Source organism: Berghia stephanieae, chromosome 6, assembly GCF_034508935.2.
Source record: "Berghia stephanieae isolate SIO BIC M18660-M18661 chromosome 6, UCSD_Bste_1.3, whole genome shotgun sequence".
In the NCBI taxonomy this organism is placed as follows: domain Eukaryota; kingdom Metazoa; phylum Mollusca; class Gastropoda; order Nudibranchia; family Aeolidiidae; genus Berghia; species Berghia stephanieae.
The window spans coordinates 46,928,961-46,947,686 of NC_088365.1; the positions used below are offsets into that span (position 1 = coordinate 46,928,961).

Below are 18,726 nucleotides of genomic sequence, written 5' to 3' on the forward strand. Positions count from 1 at the left end.
CAAGAGCTGTTTGAAAAGGCAAGAGACAGGGAGGAATGGAGAGAGATAATTCATGCAGTATCCGAAGCCTGGACCAGGCATGGAACCTAGAAGAAGAAGAAGGTAGTTGAATAAAACTATCTATGTACATGCTCATTTTTTATACATTTTTTTTCCAATTTTGAAAAGTAGCAAAAATCTCTAGGAATTAGTGAGTTAAAATTGTATTGGCTTTGTGAGTCCCTCTATTTCTTATCCACTCAAGATGTGCCTTACAGTAGGAAGGGGAGGCGACAAACAGAAACGTACGACGGAATTTGCAGCTACAGTATATGGTCTTGTGATATGACAGTCGCCTTCGGACTGAGTAAGATCAAAGAGACAAAGAGAGAGGGAATGGGGATACCCCTCTCATGCGCATAATGGACGGTGCCACCGTTTCGAGCCGAAATAAGTCCCGGCAACCCTTGTACGAAGATTCCCTGACTACGGACAGAGCTGCACATACGAGATGGAAGTCGGTTTGGACAAATTCAATCCCTCGTGGGGGCGGGGACCTACACTCCTCTAAGCTTGGTGAGAAGTTGCCAGGCTTTGATACCAGTAAGAGGAGACACTGAGTAGCTGCGAATCGGCTTCGGTCGAGGAGCTGCCTAACGGCCGGTGCGTTACATCAGTGGGGTCTAACTTCCTGTCCTTTATGTCCACGCTGTGGGCAAGAACCCGAGACGGCAGAGCATCTAGTCGAAAGGTGTGTTGTGACGATGCTACCCGGCGGGTTTGCGACGGTGCACGAATGCGGACCGGACTTTGCTGATTGGGTCGATCGTCATGGTGTAACGATTGATGACAGGCTCAAGTGGGATGAACACTTGAAAATAATTAAGCATAAGATGTGCAGACGTACATATTTTTTATCAAAACTCTCTCAGTTTAGAATAGATAAAACCCTCTGCACATTATTTTATAGAGCAGTAATTGAAAGTGTTTTGTCATTTTGTATAACAGCTTGGGGAGGCAATTGCTTAGCAGTGGAAAGGAACAAAATAAATTCAAATATTAAAAAATCCATTAAACGCCATATAAATGATGTTGACGATGTAGATCTTTTATACGAGAAATTTTGTATAAATAAAATAACTAAAATATTAAATGACCAGTATCATCCACTAAGACCATCAATTATTATGTTAGAAAGAAGTGGTCGCCCTTTCTCTATTTCAACGAAAACAGAGAGACACCGAAAATCTTTTCTGCCGTCCAGTATTATTAGGCTTTATAACAACAAGCAATAATCATTCTATATAATAATTTCTCATTTTTACTTTTAAAAAATATAAATATTAATTTATTAATTTATTTGTTTTGCAATCTTTTCAATTTTCAATTTATAGTGACAGTTTTAACTATTATACAGTGTTGAAATTATTCATATTATAAAGTGCAGCTCTGGTTATAGAGCTGCTCCTTTTAAAAAAAACTATATATACATCCTATTTCCATTGTATTTTTATCTTATTGTGTAAATTATAACACGTCTGTACAAAAAATTTCCTTTTTGGGATGCAATAAAGTATTATTATTATTATTATAACATAATAGTGTGAACCATAAGAGGCTGCTGCCTTCGGAGGGTCCCGAGTTCGAGTCCCGCTTTGAGCGGCGCATATTTGAGTTCTCTGAAAAGGCTCTTTACTCACATTCTCTCACCGTACTCAAGATTAAAATGAGTACATTTTTCGCGATATCAACAGGCGTCATGTCTCCTACAGGTTAAGTGTTGCTGTTGGCTAGGGACCCCTTGTAAAGCACTTTTGAGCACGTTTAGTGGATATTGTGCTCGTGCTGTATATAAACGCGGCTATGGGGTCGTCTTGTGGTATGACATTCGTTTTCGGATTGGATGGTCCCGGGTTTGAGCCTCGCTCGACGCATAGTTGAGTCCTTGGAAAAGGCTCTATACTGACACTCTCTCACCATACTAAGGTGTAAAATGAGTACCTGGCCGTTAACAGCGTTATCTCTGTCCCAAAAAATTATAATAGTGACTAGCAGACATCATGTCCTGTCCTACATGTTAGTGTTGCTGTTGACCATGGACCCCTTGTAAAGCACTTTGAGCACGTTTAGTGGATATTGCGTTATATAAAAGTTTACAGTTAATAATAGTTGTCCTGAAACTAGACTAGCCATTTGAACGACCTATTCTGAACACTCCCTGCCGCCCCCCCCCCCCCCCCCCCCCGCATCAGAGGGTGTCGTAACTGGTGGTGTTAGTGTTATGGAACGTTTAACTCAATCCTAGAGGTTCTTGCTACTTTTCGAAATTGAAAAAAGAAAATGTATCAAAAATTATGAGCATGTACATAGATATTTTTATTCAACTACCATCAACATGTAAAAAAATAAAAACATTAGCTTTGATAGTACGCTTATAATTTGTCTCAGAAAAATGTAATAAATAGGCATGTGGTAAAAGTAACTAGGGTAAAATACGGATATAGTCGGCCGGTGTTAGAGTTGAGCGAGTTAACACATTCATCTCCATATGGTATGGTATGAAAATTCATCCCAGGTTGTCATTTCAGGTCTGCTCATTCAGTAGCTGGGTCACTTTAGATTAAGTGAAAGTAAAAGATGATATGACAAATGAAAGGAACAGGATAACCTGACCATCACAATATTCATATTTCCTTCACCCAGGACAATGAGAAATCCCCCAGACGTCTGTATGAGATCCTGAGGCTATGTGGTCTAGTGGTATGCCACTCGCTTTCGGATCGGAAGGTCTTGAGTTCGAGCCTCGCTAGGCCCATAGTTGGGTCCTTGGAAAAGGCTCTTTACTCACATTCTCTCACCGTACTCAGGTGTAAAATGAGTACCTGGCCGTTAACAGCGTTGTCTCTTGTCAGAAAATAAAATTGTATTATTGCCTAACAGGCGTTATGTCTCGTTCTACATTTTAAATGTTGCTGTTGGTTAGGGACCCCTTGTAAAGCGTTTTGAGCATACCAAGTGGATATTGCGCTATATAAAAGCTAACGTTTTTTGGTGTTTTCTTTTTAGGCCAAGGGGATTTCCATTCAATTTTGTGAAGTATGTACGGCCTATTGATTAGAGTTTGTTGTTGTCTTCGAGGGTTTTACGGTGCTTGAAACACATTGAAACCATTTCAGCGCCAGTATAAAGGGGAAAAAGTGGGAGAGTGAAAAAAATTCTAAGATTACAAGTAAAGGTACCCAAGAAAAAGAAAAATAATAAAGGGGAATGGTTTAAATGGGGAACCGATGTGATTCCAAGAGCGCACTTATCAGTTTACTTAGTTTGAGCTCTCACCCAGTCACCAGCAAAGGACCCCACCAAGATGAATACGCTCAAATGTTTACAGAATATATCTAAAAATAAAACATAACTAGCAATAATAGGGGAACTGATGAAAAATTCAAATGTACTTATTTCGAGATCGGTTAAAAGTAAAAGTCTCATCCAGACACGAGCATAGGCAGGGAGGCACCTGTTGTGTCTTATACTTATATCACCATTTATCTGTTTTCCAGCTTGCTCTCTATATTGTCTTGGAGTAAGATTACTTAGATTTGTCCTGACCCTGGCCGAAGTCCTTGACTGAGAGGGAAACAAGTCAAATGTATTGTTATAGTTATAGTTTTTGGAGATTATATTTTTACCTTCTAAATCAACTCTCTGTTATGCAGCTATAGTTTTTGTTTTAATTATATAATGATATATAACTATTTGAGTTCATTCCCCTCAGTGGGATTCTGATTTAGAGTAAGTTGCAAGTAAAAAATCTATGGAGATCTACGAAAGAAGTAGAACATATAAAACAATTATGGTTAATTGATGAAAGAAAAAAAAAGTATACCCTTCCACCACGACATTATAAGATATCGTCGCCTAGGCAATTCCACAAAGGAATATAGATAATTCATCAAACAAGATGTCTGATGTCAACAGTGTTGTCCAAGTGAGAAAATTGGGGGTTAATAATCTTGCCCAAGGAAAAATTAATGAAAGTACCTGAAGCGGGACTCAAAACCGGGACCTTTCGGGTCACATTGCAGTTCCATTAACCACTTCGCCCCCTGATGCCAAATTTTAAATTAAATTTTAAAACAAACAAATTAATTAAATACGTTATAAAAATTAAAAACTTTCTTTTATTTTGCTATAAAGAGATTCTTTTTTTTTTTTTCAAAGTCTTTCGTTTCGCTCACTCAATTTGTATTGCAAAACAATAAATTATGAAATGCCAATCAAATGTTTAAAAATGAAATGTTCTATTTCAAGACATGCTGCACTAAAATATAATGGAAAAAAAAAACAAAATGAAAAAAAAAAAAGCAAACTTTGAATTTTTCACCATAAAACAATTTTTTCTTTTGACTTCAAATATAATCTAATCGCAAAGGGGAAAAAAAATAAAGCCAAACTGTGATTTGATAGAAGAAAAAAATACGAGGGGAACAAAGTTGGGTTGTTTTTTTTTTTTTTGCTTTTTTTTTTTGTTTTTGTTGTTTGTTTTTTTAAAATTCAAAATGGCAAGCAATATATATATATATATATATATATATATATATATATATATATATTATATATATATATATTATATATAATTTTCAAATAAAACTTAAATGGCAGGGAGCTTTGACAGCTTGATGTAGCAATGAAAGTCAGATGTTTATGGATGCAACAACATGAAATGAAAGCATGAGACTTAAACTACTTTTTTTTTTTTAATGCTGACCTGCCAACTTGAAAATTTTAAAATTCGTAATTTTTAGGAGAAAAAAATTCTAGTTGTTATAGTTAAATTCAAAATCCAACAATTTACGTTCAAAATGAGTAAACAACACTTCAAAATACTTAAACTTTTTGTAGTTTTAGCACCAACTTTCATTTTTAATAAGTTCTAATGACTTAGAGACACTCATAAAGTTCTGAAATTGGAGCCAAATTTTGGTAATTCTACGAATTTTTCGTAAAAGTAGGCAGGTCTGAAAATGCCAATGTATGAATAATAAACTTCCTTTTGACATACTCTTAAAAAGAAAAAAAAAACACATTTTAAAAATGTAGGCCGGAAAACTCATCCTTCAAATTTTATTTGGGGTGAGGGGGAGGAGGTTGTTGTTGTTTTTAATTAGAATATTTTAGCCATAAATTATTCCTTATCAAAAATTAACTTCAAGAAGAAGAATTATAATGACCCTCATCTTTCCAAAAAACTCTCAAAACTGAACTTCACGGAGGTCCCAAATTTGAGAGTTTTTTTCCAAGATGAGAGTCATCTTAAACAATCAGTATATGATGAACGAGTTTTCGGGCCAAAATTTAAAATACATGTTGTTGTTTGTTTTGTTTTGTTTTTTTTTTTGTTTTTTTCAGAGTATGGCAGCCTTGTACAAAAACACCGGGCTATATAAACTATTTCACTGGAAGGTAACCTTTTTTCTTCTTCCTTACCTCCCTTCATGCACGCTTTAAAACTTCATCCACTCTATCCAAAGCACAAATATTTGACCTGGTTTTACTTCGGAACAAGTTAGATAGATTAACTCACTCAATCCTAGAGATTTTTGCTAATTTTCAAAACTGGAAGAAAAAAATGTATTAAAAATAAGCATGTGCCTAGATAGTTTTATTCAACTGCCATTAACATGTAAAAATAAAAACCACATTCGCTTTGGTACAACGCTTGTAATTTGTCTCAGAAAATTGTAATAAATAGGCATGGGGTAAAAGTAACCTGGTAAACTACGGATATAGTCGGTGTTAGGGTTGAGTGAGTTAAAAGTTAGAGAGATGAAGAAAACTTAGTTAAATGTCAGTATGATCCACACATTATGTAAATACCACCCTCTACACCTTCACACTGACAATTTTGTTTGTTTGTTTTTTTAATGCAAATACGGCTACACGATAAAGCTAAGCATGACATTTGTAAAAGATGGTAAAGTAAAAGGAAGAAATAAATAAATAGAAAACATGATTATAAAATCCGAAAAAAAAAAAAAAAAGAAAAGAAGGAAAAGCACATTGGATTTTGGAATGTTTAAGTTCATCTTCGCAACATCTTTAAATTCCCTCTAATAATATCAATAAGCACACGCTGGGAAAACAAAAAGACAGGTACTTAAATACCTTTTGTCTTTCATATTTCGGGCTTCTGTATGGGTTTTGTTTTTTGGTATTTTAAAAAAAATTGTTTTCTTTTGTTTGGGGTGAGGGGGAGGGGGTTGTTGTTTTTAATTAGAATATTTTAGCCATAAAATTTTTCTTATCAAAAATTAACTTCAAGAAGAAGAATTATAATTGCGCAATCACTAATCAGAGACTGAAATTCCCTAGTTGGCACTTTGCTGGTTAATCTTGTTTTTTTTTTTTTTTGTGCTTGATATCAGAGAAGACCACATGAAGACTCTGAAGAAAAAAAACATAAAAAACAAAAGAATTAAACAAGAAATCACCAAAATACATCAACATTGATTATCTCAGTAACTTGAGCTTGAGCTGTTATATAGCGCAATATCCACTAAACGTGCTCAAAGCGCTGTACAAGGGGTCTCTGGTCAACAGCAACATTTAACATTTAGGACGTGACATGAATGACGCCTGTTAAGCGATGTTACATTTTTTTTTAATGACAAAGACAACACTGTTAACGACCAGGTACTCATTTTACACTTGAGTAAGGTGAGAGAATGTGAATAAAGAGCCTTCTCCAAAGAGTTAACTATGCGCTGAGTGAGGTTTGAACCCAGGACCTTCCGATCAGAAAGCGAGTGTCATACCACAAGACCGCAGAAGCATATACTTCTATATAAATTAACTAACTAACTGTGTCTCTATCTTGCCCGCTCTCTCTATCAGTTTTTGTTAAGATAAATTGCTTTTTACCTCCATGGTAACATTTTTTTTTTTTAAATGTCTTTTGTTTAATGGAGAGAACCATAAAGACGTTCAATTTTACCCATATTGTATATTTTATTATTATTATTAGCTTACGTCACACATAGATTTGTAAGATGGTTTAATGACTATAGTCTCTTTTTTTGGTGACTTTTATCCAATTTGATTTATTTTGTCATCAAAATGCTCATCGGTTTTTGGTTGAAAATCATTAAACCATCTTAGAAAGCTAATTATCTCCCTTGTTGCCATGATTTTGCGATTATCATGATATGAGTGGTGCTATTACAGTGCATTCTGGAATAGTCAACGTTGTTTAAGTCGATTTTTTTTCTTGGTTCCCCCCCTTCTTCCAATATAACATTAGTATAACAAAAGCACTCCACATAAGTCGATGTGGTTTTAGTCGATGTGACCACAATTAAAAAACACCAAATAAACAAGTATTTCATTGGTTAAGAGTATCGGCGAATGATTGGTGCAGTAGTATCAATTGAATCAAGAATTCAAGTCAAGTCTACAACTACAATGAGTGCATGGGCCAGTGGGCGAAACCCTTCCCCCCGTGGGGGAGTTTTCGCCACATGGTTTTTCTGAAACAGCAATATATCTTGAGTATTAATCCGGGTGTTACCGTTTTTTCAAGTGTCATTTACGAGAGTTACGGCCCTTGAAAGGTCATTAGGTGCAATTTTTTGTGAAATCGTTTTTGTGCATAAAATGGTTGTTTATCACCTTAAAATTGTTTCACATACAATCAATAATGGAATTTTATTGTAATTTCTCATTTTTTGCCTCATATCATAAACTATTTTACAAAGCCATATAGCGTTTTTAAATCTTTGATAGCCATTTTCTCTATAATTTGAAAAAAAAATCTATTACAGTGTACTTGTTTCCCTTCAGGATGAATAAACAAGAGGGATTTTGCACTAGCACAATTCAGGCATGATTCAGGGACATATAACACAAATTAATCCGGGTGTTACAGTTTTTTCAAGTATCATTTACAGGAGTTATGGCCCTTGAAAGGTCATCGGGTGCAATTTTTCGTGAACTCATTTTTGTGAATAAAATGATTGTTTATCACCCTAAAATTGCTTCAAATGCAATAAATAGTGGAATTTTATTGTCATTTCTCATTTTTTGCCTCATATCATAAAATATTTTACAAAGCTATATAGGGTTTTTAAATCTTTGATAGCCATATTCTCTATAATATGAAAAAAATATATATTACAGTGTATTTGCTTCCTTTCAGTGATAAATAAATAAGAGGAATTTTGTACTAGCACAATTCAGGCATGATTAATGGGCATATAACACATATACATTTGTAACATTTGACCTGGCTGTAGCAAAGAAAGCTTACGATATTGTCTGGCAAAACCCACAGCTTTACAAAACAGTCATTATTCACCTGGGTGTCTTTCACACCATAATTTCATATCTTGGTGCCCTGGGAAAGCTCCAAAGTGGATCTGGTTTTGAAGAAATTGTGACTGAAGCAGGGCTATGTGCACATGGTTCTATGGATAGGATTATGAGTGGAAAGAACTACAACAGGGCTATACGAGTGCATGTGTCTGTTTTGGAGGCTCTAGAGAGGCTTCTGCTTGCAAAATTTGAGCAGGACACGGATTCAAAACTCAGTAAAGACCTCATGTCTTACATAAAGGAATTCACCGAAGGAATTTCAAGCCATACAGCTAATAAAATTCTCCAGTCAACTGTGTATGCTGAGTTATTTTCCAGTATGAAGCCTTCAAAGAGAGTGTCCGCTCAGGAAAGTACGGAAAAACTGCACAATACTGGATCCAATACATGGACAAAGTTTGGCTTCTCCTCCAGTTTCTGCGAGCTACAAAGACAAACAACTTTCTTCTTCATATATCTTGTTTAAAAGAACTGTGCCCACTGCTTTTTACCATGAATCACCACAATTATGCCAAGTATCTCAGTGCATATTTTGTGTCACTAGCCAACCTGATTCATTCCCACCCAGGGGCAGAAGAAATGTTACAAGATAATGGATTTAGTGTCTCCAGATCAAGGACGCCTGCTGGAAGAATAGCAGTTGATATGACCATTGGACAAACAATAAACAAACATGCAAAGACAAAAGGAGGTATTGTTGGGTTCAGCAAGAGTCTTCCAAGCTATTACCGTTGGAGTGTAACAAGACACAATCGAGCAGAATATGTATCAGCAACCCAAAGAATGATCAGCAACAACAACTGTATAGATATAGACACCCACAAAGAATTGAGCCTTGCAGAAAAAAAACAAAGTGAAAAGCGAGTGCAAAAGATCCTCCAGGCATTTTCAGCATTTATCAATCCCTGCAGACAAGGGTAGACGGCAAGAGAGGAAGAGGTAGACCAACAAGAAGCTGGGAACAAGATATATGTGAATGGCTGGGAATGACAGCAACTCAAGCAAGTAGACTGGCGGAAAACCGTAATCTGTTTCGCAAGAAAGTTCGGGAAGCAACGTCCTACGCAGGATCAGCTGACTAGATGATGATGATGATCAATCCCTTTGAAGTTGAAGATGGTCTGGTCAGTCTAGCTTCAGGAATGAAAGTGCAAGAGGATGTTGGTAATGACCTGCTAGCCGTGGAAAAAACAGGAAAAAGATTGTTTGAAAGTTTTGTTGAAAACAGACTGAAGGAAAAGACTGTAGAATTTCACAAGCCATTAGAAAAGAACAAGACCAAGACATTTGCATCATTGAGGAAAGTGGTAACAGTGAAAAAAGACATGAACGTGGTCAAAATCAAGGCACAAAGAAATTTATTTGGCCAGCTTCTTGTTTTGTCCCAAGAGCACAATGTTGATCTTCAAAAAGTTCTTCAATATCCTCTAACACCTACTCCATGGTCGCTGGCTTCATCAGATGGTTTACCTCTGAAGACCAACAAAGCAACTCTGTTGCACAAGCTCACGCCTGACAATTCATTAATGTTCGAGGATTATGCAAAAAACAAACAAACACCGTTTACATTGTTGATGGCAATGCACTGTTACAAACTCTGTCAGCAATCCCAAATACATTTGGTGAAGTAGCCAAACTTACATTTTCCTCCTTACCACAAGCAGCTTGTGTACACTTTGTGACTGATACTTACATAGAAGATTCAATCAAAGGTTGTGAGAGATTGAGGAGAGGATCTTCTGAAGATAATGCATACTTGTTAAGAGGATCTGCAACAACAGTGCCCAGACGTTGGAAATCATTTCTCAGCTGCGTTGATAACAAAAGATCCCTTATCAGGTTTCTCCTCAAGGAATGGGAAAGTAACGAATATGCAAAGAAACTGAGAAACAGGGAAATCTTCTTTGTCTGTGAAGAGAGATGCACCTTACTTTACAGTGACACGGATGAATTTACCACAGCTGTACCTTGTCTAGATCTCTACTCATCACAGGAAGAGGCAGACACACGAATTATACTGCACTGTCAATATGCTTCCCGCCAACCAAACTGTGAAACAATTGTTGTCAGATCACCAGACACGGATGTCTTCTTACTTCTCCTTTCATTCTCAGAGACAATTGGAAAGACCCTGATTTTTTATACTGGCTGTGGCAACAACAGGCGACAAATCAATGTCTCTCAGATAGCAAAGACTTTGTCTAAACAGATGTGTGATGCATTACTTGGTGTCCATGCATTCACAGGCTGTGACACAACAAGTTGCTTTGTTGGGCAAGGAAAGCTGAAAGCTCTAAAATTTCTTCAAAAGGAGGAAGATCTTAGAATTCTGTTCTCCAGATTTGGAACATCAGCAGCTGTTTCGAGTAATGACTGTCTCATGTTAGAGTCATTTGTGTGCAAGCTGTATGGCAAAACCTCGTGCACAAGTGTCAACAAAGTGAGGTATTATGACAAAGTTCGCCAGCGTTTCAAAGGAAAGAAAGGTACCATCTCATGCAGTGGTGGAATTGATCTGTGTCAGATGCCTCCTTGTAGTCAAGTATTGTCACTGCACATATCAAGAGCCAACTTTCAAACTCTCATTTGGAGGAATGCAGTGTGCCAGAATCCTAGCATTCCAAAACCAGAGTATAACGGTTGGCAGAGAAATTCTGCAAATGAATTGGAAGTACAGTGGTTCAAAGATGCTTTCATTCCAGATGAGTTGCAGGAAATTGTGTATGAAGAAAGCTGCACCAGTACTGACGAAGATACATATGCCGAGGATGGTAGTGATAGCTTTGACAGTGATTTCCTTGACGACACTTCAGAGGACGAAGAGGATTTTGCTACTGATGATGAGGATATGTAATAAATTGGTGAGCAGTGCAAACTGTTAAGGAGTAAAGCATGTTTGCAAAACACATAAGGATATTGTTTTTATGTACTTACTGCATCTTGAATCAAGAATCCCTTTTGAATATCAATTATTCTTCATAATATAACAATGCGATTTCGTTCAAGTCTTCGGTAATGATGCTTCACTTGGGTTGTGAACAAATTAGTCTTTTTTCATGATATATCTATTGTTTTTACCACACCTTCAACTTACTTTTAAATGTGACAACTGGACATCAATACCATGTTTAAAAAGAATGAAAATTATGATGAATTTGGCATCCCACAAAGTGGAGAAAAATTTAAGGGTTGCGTACACTTTTAGTTTTTCCTGTGACGTAGAAATATGAAGGTTGTTGTTGAGGCTTGGGCCATAGCTTTCTTCAGTGCTACATTTTAATGAACATGCTGTTTTTGGCCATATTTAAAATAATTTTTGTGTAAAACACTGAAATAGCCCATAAGTTTAGATATGACACTTCATGAGATTACTGACAAATTGTTTCAACTTTCTGTGAATCTATATAATATTTACAAATTGAAAGCTTGTGCACATAGTTTGATAGTATATTCAATTTCCTTCAGTTTGATACCCAATTTGCATATATTTGAATTAATATTGTAGTCTCCAGAGCCTTTGAAAGAAATGTTGTCTCTTTTTTGCAAGGGGACACAACTCACTTTTTTCAAAGAGCCATAACTCTCTTAAATGACACTTATTTTTACGGTAACAGTGGAATTTGTATGGCCAATAAGTTCTATTATTTGAAAAACATAGTGGCATAAACTCCCAAAGGGGGGGAGGGGGGGTCCCAGTGGCCTAAGCACTACAATGGCAAACAGATGGTTGACAATCCTGTCACTGAAAAAAGAAAGATGGAGCTGATCCTCACAGAGGAATTTGGCACACCAGCCCATTCAGTCTCTATAATTTACAAGAAGCATGACCACGACAGGGGCCTCTGGCCAATTCAACGTGGCCCAGCAACGTCAGAAGGGCCATACTTATTCTAGATTGGCTTGCATTGTTCACACGCATAATTGCTCATTTGGTTACACTCCGTTTGAGTTGATTTTCTGTTAAGTCGATTTTTTCCCTTGTTCCCCTGGACATTGTCTTATCCGGAGTCTACTGTATACATCGCGACAAACAGTTACTTAACACTGCAAGGACAATATTGTAAAATGCTTTTGGAAGCAATGGTACCATGGCCTTGAATAATAAAAAAACAATATTGGATTATAACACTGTAACTTATATCACGTTGTTGCAAAAGTGAACAATCCTTATATTAAAAATATATAATTATAAAATAAATAAATAAATAAAATCTTTAAAATTAATTTTAACCCCCCCCCCCCCCCCCCCCCCCCCCACTTTTGATTTTTAAATCCTTTGAATCATCATGTCACTGGTTTGGTTTATTCAACCTCAACAGCTGTCTGGTACCAGACCCTAGGGGCAAAGGGTGTGATCTCATACTCATAATGCTGCATTTTGATAAAACTCGTTGTCATTTACGTAATAGGGTTAGTAATAGTAATCAGATTACTGACTATTATTAGTAAGAGCATGCTAAGTATAAGTAAAAATAGTGTTTACAAGCGCTTTGAGCATGATCAGTGGATAATGCACTATAATTTATAAATACTTTATATTTTTTATTTGGAAAAAGGGGGTGAGAGGGGTTATATTAAAGGTACAAATACAATAGCGAATGTTATAATTAATAATTTTTGTACAAAACTAGTTTCAAGCCAAGACACCATATGGCTGGGCCACCTATTCTAGGTCATTATATCCCATGGTCCAGTGGTATGCCATTCGCATTCGGACTGGAAGGTCCAGGGCTCAAGACCTGCTCTGAATTTGCAGTGCATAGCTCAGCCCTTAGAAAAGACTCTTTATTAACATCCTCTCAATGTACTCAGGTGTAAAACCAGTACTTGGCCGTTAACAGGGTTGTCTCTGATTGAAAAAATAATTGTAATATTGCCTAACAGGAGTCACAACTTGTCCTGCATGTCAAGTGTTGCTGTTGGCAGCAGCCTCTTATGGTTTTCACACTACTATGTTATGACGATCGACCCAATCAGCAAAGTCCGGTCCGCATTCGTGCACCATCACAAACCCACCGGGTAGCATCGTCACAACACACCGTTCGACTAGATGCTCTGCCGTCTCAGGTTCTTGCCCACAGTGAGTGCATGTTGGACAGGTAGTAAGACCCCACAGATGAAGCGCACTGGCCGTGAGGCAGCTCCTCAACCGAAGCCAATTCGCAGTCACCCAGTGTCTCCTCTTACTGGTATCAAAGCCTGGCAACTTCTCACCAAGCTTAGAGGAGGTTACGTCCCCGCCCCCACGAGGGATTGAATTCGTCCAAACCGACTTCCATCTCATATGTGCAGCTCTAGACGTAGTCAGGGATTCTGCGTACAAGGGTTGCCGGGACTTATTTTGGCTCGAAATGGGGGCGCCGTCCATTATGCGCATCAGAGGGGTATCCCCATTACCTCTCTCTTTGATCTTACTCAGCCAGTTTCCTGTAATCGTCTCCCTCCGGACATTGGGGGGCTGGATCGCTGCCATTATCAGGCTCCATTCTCTAGGGGTTGTTGCTAGCGTTCCTCACACTATGTGCATCGACTTGCGAAGTTTTACATACACCTTCTCAACGTTTCTGCTTCTACCCCACACTTGAGCGCAATACTCTGCGGTGGAATAGCATAGTGCCAAGGCGGACGTTCTCAGGAGTGCTTGGCTAGCGCCCCAAGTCGATCCCGCCAGCTTCCTCAGAAGACTATTCAGCTTTTCTATCTTCCGGGTAACCCCTTCGAGATGCACCCGATAGGTAAGGCTGAGATCCAACGTCACCCCTAAATAATTTGGATGCGGCTCATATAAGAGTGGCTGGTCCCTGACTAGGACATTCAGTTTGCGGGTGTGCCAAGCACTGCATAGGTGCCCAGTCGTCCGCGTATCCCAGCCTCAAGGAGGAAGTGTTCAGCATATCACTAATGTAAACGTTAAACAACATTGGCGCAAGTACAGACCCCTGAGGGACCCCATTCTTCAGTTGGCTAGCGCCCCTTCGTGAAGCACTCTGAGCACATTTAATAGAAATTGAGTTATAAATATTATGCTCTCGTTTATTTTGGGTTTTTTTTTTAATCAAAAAACAAACCTGATGTCCAAGAAAGAAAATCAAGAATGAGTATTTTTGCTCAAGGAAATAATTTTTTTAAAGGTTAAAGAAGAGCTGAAATGAAATAACACCCATGCATGCGCATTACAACGAAATACCCTTGCAAATCGTCACTAATCAGAGCTATTAAAACGTTGTCTGATATAAATCTCTATTTCTACAATGTATTTTCCGAGCATACAAAAGGGCCAACACACAATGCTATACCCATCAATAATCCGGTTGAGTTGATTTTCGGTTAAGTCGATTTTTTCCCCCTGTTCCCCTGGGCATCGTCTTATCAGGAGTTATGCCACATGGATGTGGGCAATAGACTGATTGCGGCTGTGTGGTCTGACACTTGCTTTCGGATCGGAAGGTCCTAGGTTCGAGCCTCGCTCGGCGCATAGTTGAGTCCCTTGAAAATGCTCTTTACTCACATTCTCTCACTGTACTCAGGTGTAAAATGAGTACCTGGATGTTAACAGTGTTGTCTCTGTCGGAAATTTTTTTTTGTAAAATCGCCTCATGTCTCGTTCTATATGTTATGTGTTGCTGTTGATTAGGGACCCATTGTAAAGTGCTTTGAGTTTAGGAGATATTGTGCAAATAAAAAGGTCAAGTTTTTTTGTTTGTTTTATTTTAAAGATACACATAACGGCAAACTTCTCAAACAGCTAAAACAGGACATCCTAACGCACAACACTGTCTGTCATGACTCAAAACAGTAGAATGTTTAGACTATTATATCATATATTATTCTAAACTTGAGCTTTTATATAGCGCATTATCCATTGAACACACTCAAAACACTTTACAAGGGGTCCCTGACCAACAGCAACACGTAACATGTAGAAGACGCCTGTTAGGGGATATTACAATTTTTTCCGACAGAGACAGCGCTGTTGACGACCAGGTACTCATTTTACATCTAAGTACAGTGAGAAGAGAATGTGAGTAAAGAGCCTTTTCCAAGGGCTCAACCATACCCCGAGCGAGGGCTTGAACCCAGGACCTTCCGATCTGAAAGCGAGTGTCATACCATAATCTAGATGATAATAATAAGAAGAAGAAGAAGAAGAAGAAGAAGAAGAAGAAGAAGAAGAAGAAGAAGAAGAAGAAGAAGAAGAAGAAGAAGAAGAAGAAGAAGAAAAAGAAGAAAGAAGAAGAAGAAGAAGAAGAAGAAGAAGAAGAAGAAGAAGAAGAAGAAGAAGAAGAAGAAGAAGAAGAAGAAGAAGAAGAAGAAGAAGAAGAAGAAGAAGAAGAAGAAAAAGAAGAAGAAGAAGAAGAAGAATGCTGAAAACTTAGCACTATAACTCCGAGACTCTAACCGCTTAAATTACAAATGACTTTGGCTGAAATATACTCATTCACACAAACAAGTACACACACACACACACACAAAACACAACACAATTCAAACACCAAGATGTAGAGCCTTTCCTATACCCTGTCTTAATTTGTTAGTCAAAAAAAACCCATCGTTCTGGGATGGTTAGACAAAAAAAAAATATAAGCTTACAAAAATGGTGAATCAAGCTTATCAACCTTTTCTGGGACATTGGCATCTGTCTTCTGGTTTGACGTCTGCCATCACCTGCTCAACATGTTGACCGCATCCTGCAAAGACATGTAGAAGTTATGTTTTTATTGTTTTTAAGGGTTTTACAGCTTTTGCAACACATTAAGGTCATATCAGCACCAGTAAAAATGAAGAAAATTGGATAGTAAAAAGATTATAGAATTACAATTAACAGGACTTGAGGAAAAAGTAAGACAAAGGGGAATTGGTGCAAATAGGGAACAGATGTAGATTCTAAGAGCACAACATCAATGTACTTAGTTTGTGATCATTTAAAAATCTCACCCAGACACCAGCACAAGTCCCCACTAAGAGGAATACACTCAAATGCTTACATTATACATTCAAAATAACATAATATATGACAATACATAACAGAGAGATGATTTACAACCAAAAAAACCAAACAAACAAAAAACATCACCTCCCAAAATAATAACTATGCATTTGACTGTTTCCCTCCCAGCCAAGCACTATAGCCAGGGCCAAGGCAAAACTTAGTAATCTCATTCCGAGACAAAGACAGAAAGCAAATTGGAAAACATGTATATATGAAGAAGTAATGTAGGTCGTAGGTATAAAAAATGGATAAGATTATCAGCTGTCCTCTTTTTTTTTCTTCTTTAAATCATACTGGCGGTGGTATTAGTAGCAGGTGGAAATGGTGGTCTGGAGTGAAATTTGGCTCCAGATGCATGATGGCGTTAAAGGACCAGCTTTCTTTCTTTTTTTTTTTTTTTAATAGAAATTTGATCTAAAAAAAAAATAACGTAAAATAACGTAATATCCCCTAAACATGCTCAAAGTGCTTTACAAGGGGTCCCTAGCCAACAGCAACACTTAATATTTAGAACGAGACAAGACGCCTGTTAGGCAATATTACAACTTTTTTCTGGACAGAAACAACACTGTTAACGGCCAGGTACTCATTTTACACCCGAGTACGTTGAGAGAATGTGAGTAAAGATCCTATTCCAAGGACTCAACTATGCGCAGAGCGAGGCTGGAACCCAGGACCTTCCAATCCGAAAGCGAGTGTCATATCACAAGACCATATACCGCAGCTAAGTATAGTGCAGTGGGTATTCCTTGTTTATACAGATTCCACATATCAATCTTAATATCTGAAATTTACTCATTTCCCTATTTTCTTTGTACACATTTCACATATTCCTCATTTTCACGGATTCCTGTTCTTAAATATTTTGTACGAGCAATACGTGTTGCAGTACATAACAAAGAGATTATTTACAAGGAACAAAATATCGCTTTGCCTCTTTAATTGTGGACCAATTAGAGTATATTCAGTTTTGTGGTAATTGTTTCCTTTGATAAACAGTTCAGTCATTTAACCAGGATAATAACTAAAACAAAGCTGAGATGTCTCAAAATGCTCCACATTTACAGAGGCAAAGTTACCCCTTAAGGCAAAGTCACCCCTTAAGGCAAAATTACCCCTTAAGGCAAAGTCACCCCTTAAGGCAAAATTACCCCTTAAGACAAAGTCACCCCTTAAGGCAAAGTCACCCCTTAAGGCAAAATTACCCCAGTAGACAGTACCATATATTCCAGAGACCCTGTCTCTTTTGCCCCCTTCGTGTGGTTTTGTGTACATGACCCTTTCATCCCGAAAAGCTTACAATAAATTATGTGATCCACCACCTCAAAATGAAAATGGGATAAAATCGGAATGGTTTAGATGCTAAAAATTGAGTTGATGGTAAAAAAAAACCAAAAAAAAAAACATTAATAAATGAAACTTGGGTTATGTTTATGTCTCATTGGAGACAAATGAAAGCATTTCTTAATGTGTAAATAACTAAAATTCCACATTTCTGATCATTTCATTTCTGAATTCATTTTTTTTTTTTTTGGCATCTTGTTCATCCTGATATATTTGCCAGATTGAGGCAGTTGGGCACAAGTTACATAAAGCACCCAAACAATTACACATGACAATCAAAAGACCCATAGCAAAGCCAACACAACATTAAAGGATCTCGGTACAGACATATACACAACGCAACATGGAAGGGTCAAAAGAAATTGGGCTCCTTAAGAGGAGATAGCAAGTGACCTGGTTTTTTGTCATTTTTTTTTTTTCATTTGTTTTGATGGGTTTTACGGTGCTACAGACACTTATATAATGCGGCGATGTGGTCTTGTGGTATGACACTCTCTTTCGGATTGGAAGATCCCGGGTTCGAGCCTCATTTGCACATAGTTGAATCCTTGGAAAAGGCTCTTTACTCACATTCTCTCACTGTACTCAGATGTAAAATGAGTCCTTGGGCATTAACAGCGTTGTCTCTGTCCGGAAAAAAAAAAGTAATATCACCTAACAGGCGTCATGTCCCGTTCTACATGTTACATGTTGCTGTTGGCCAGGGACCTCTTGTAAAGCGCTTAGAGCATGATTAGTGGATATTGCATAACATAAAAGCTCAATATTATTTTTTTTTCGTCTTTTTTATATATAGTAGAATCATTTTTTTTCCCTACAAGCAAAAGGGGTACGTATAAAAACATTCACGCAAACCAGTGATTTATGTAAATATAAAGAAAGTAACTAATTATTTAAAAATCAAACACAAGTTAATAATGAATTAGGTAATACAGTAATAAAATGTATAATTCTCAAATTTTCAAATAAAATTTTATATATCGCACAAATAAATGGAAAATAAAATATACAACCACAATCTGAAAGAATGAACAAACACAAGAACC

General features: G+C 37.3%; 1 protein-coding gene across 1 annotated transcript in view; it reads right to left on the reverse strand.

Moving 5' to 3' along the window:
* Positions 1–6,197: 6,197 nt before the first annotated feature.
* The window catches only part of LOC144975869 (uncharacterized), a 29,333-nt gene continuing 16,804 nt past the window's right edge, over positions 6,198–18,726 (reverse strand). The window contains exons 5-6 of the mRNA XM_078920054.1: positions 15,937–16,034; positions 6,198–6,420 (exon numbers count right to left, since the gene is read on the reverse strand). The gene's annotated coding sequence lies outside the window, so the exon portion shown is untranslated. The remainder of the gene's footprint in view (positions 6,421–15,936; positions 16,035–18,726) is intronic.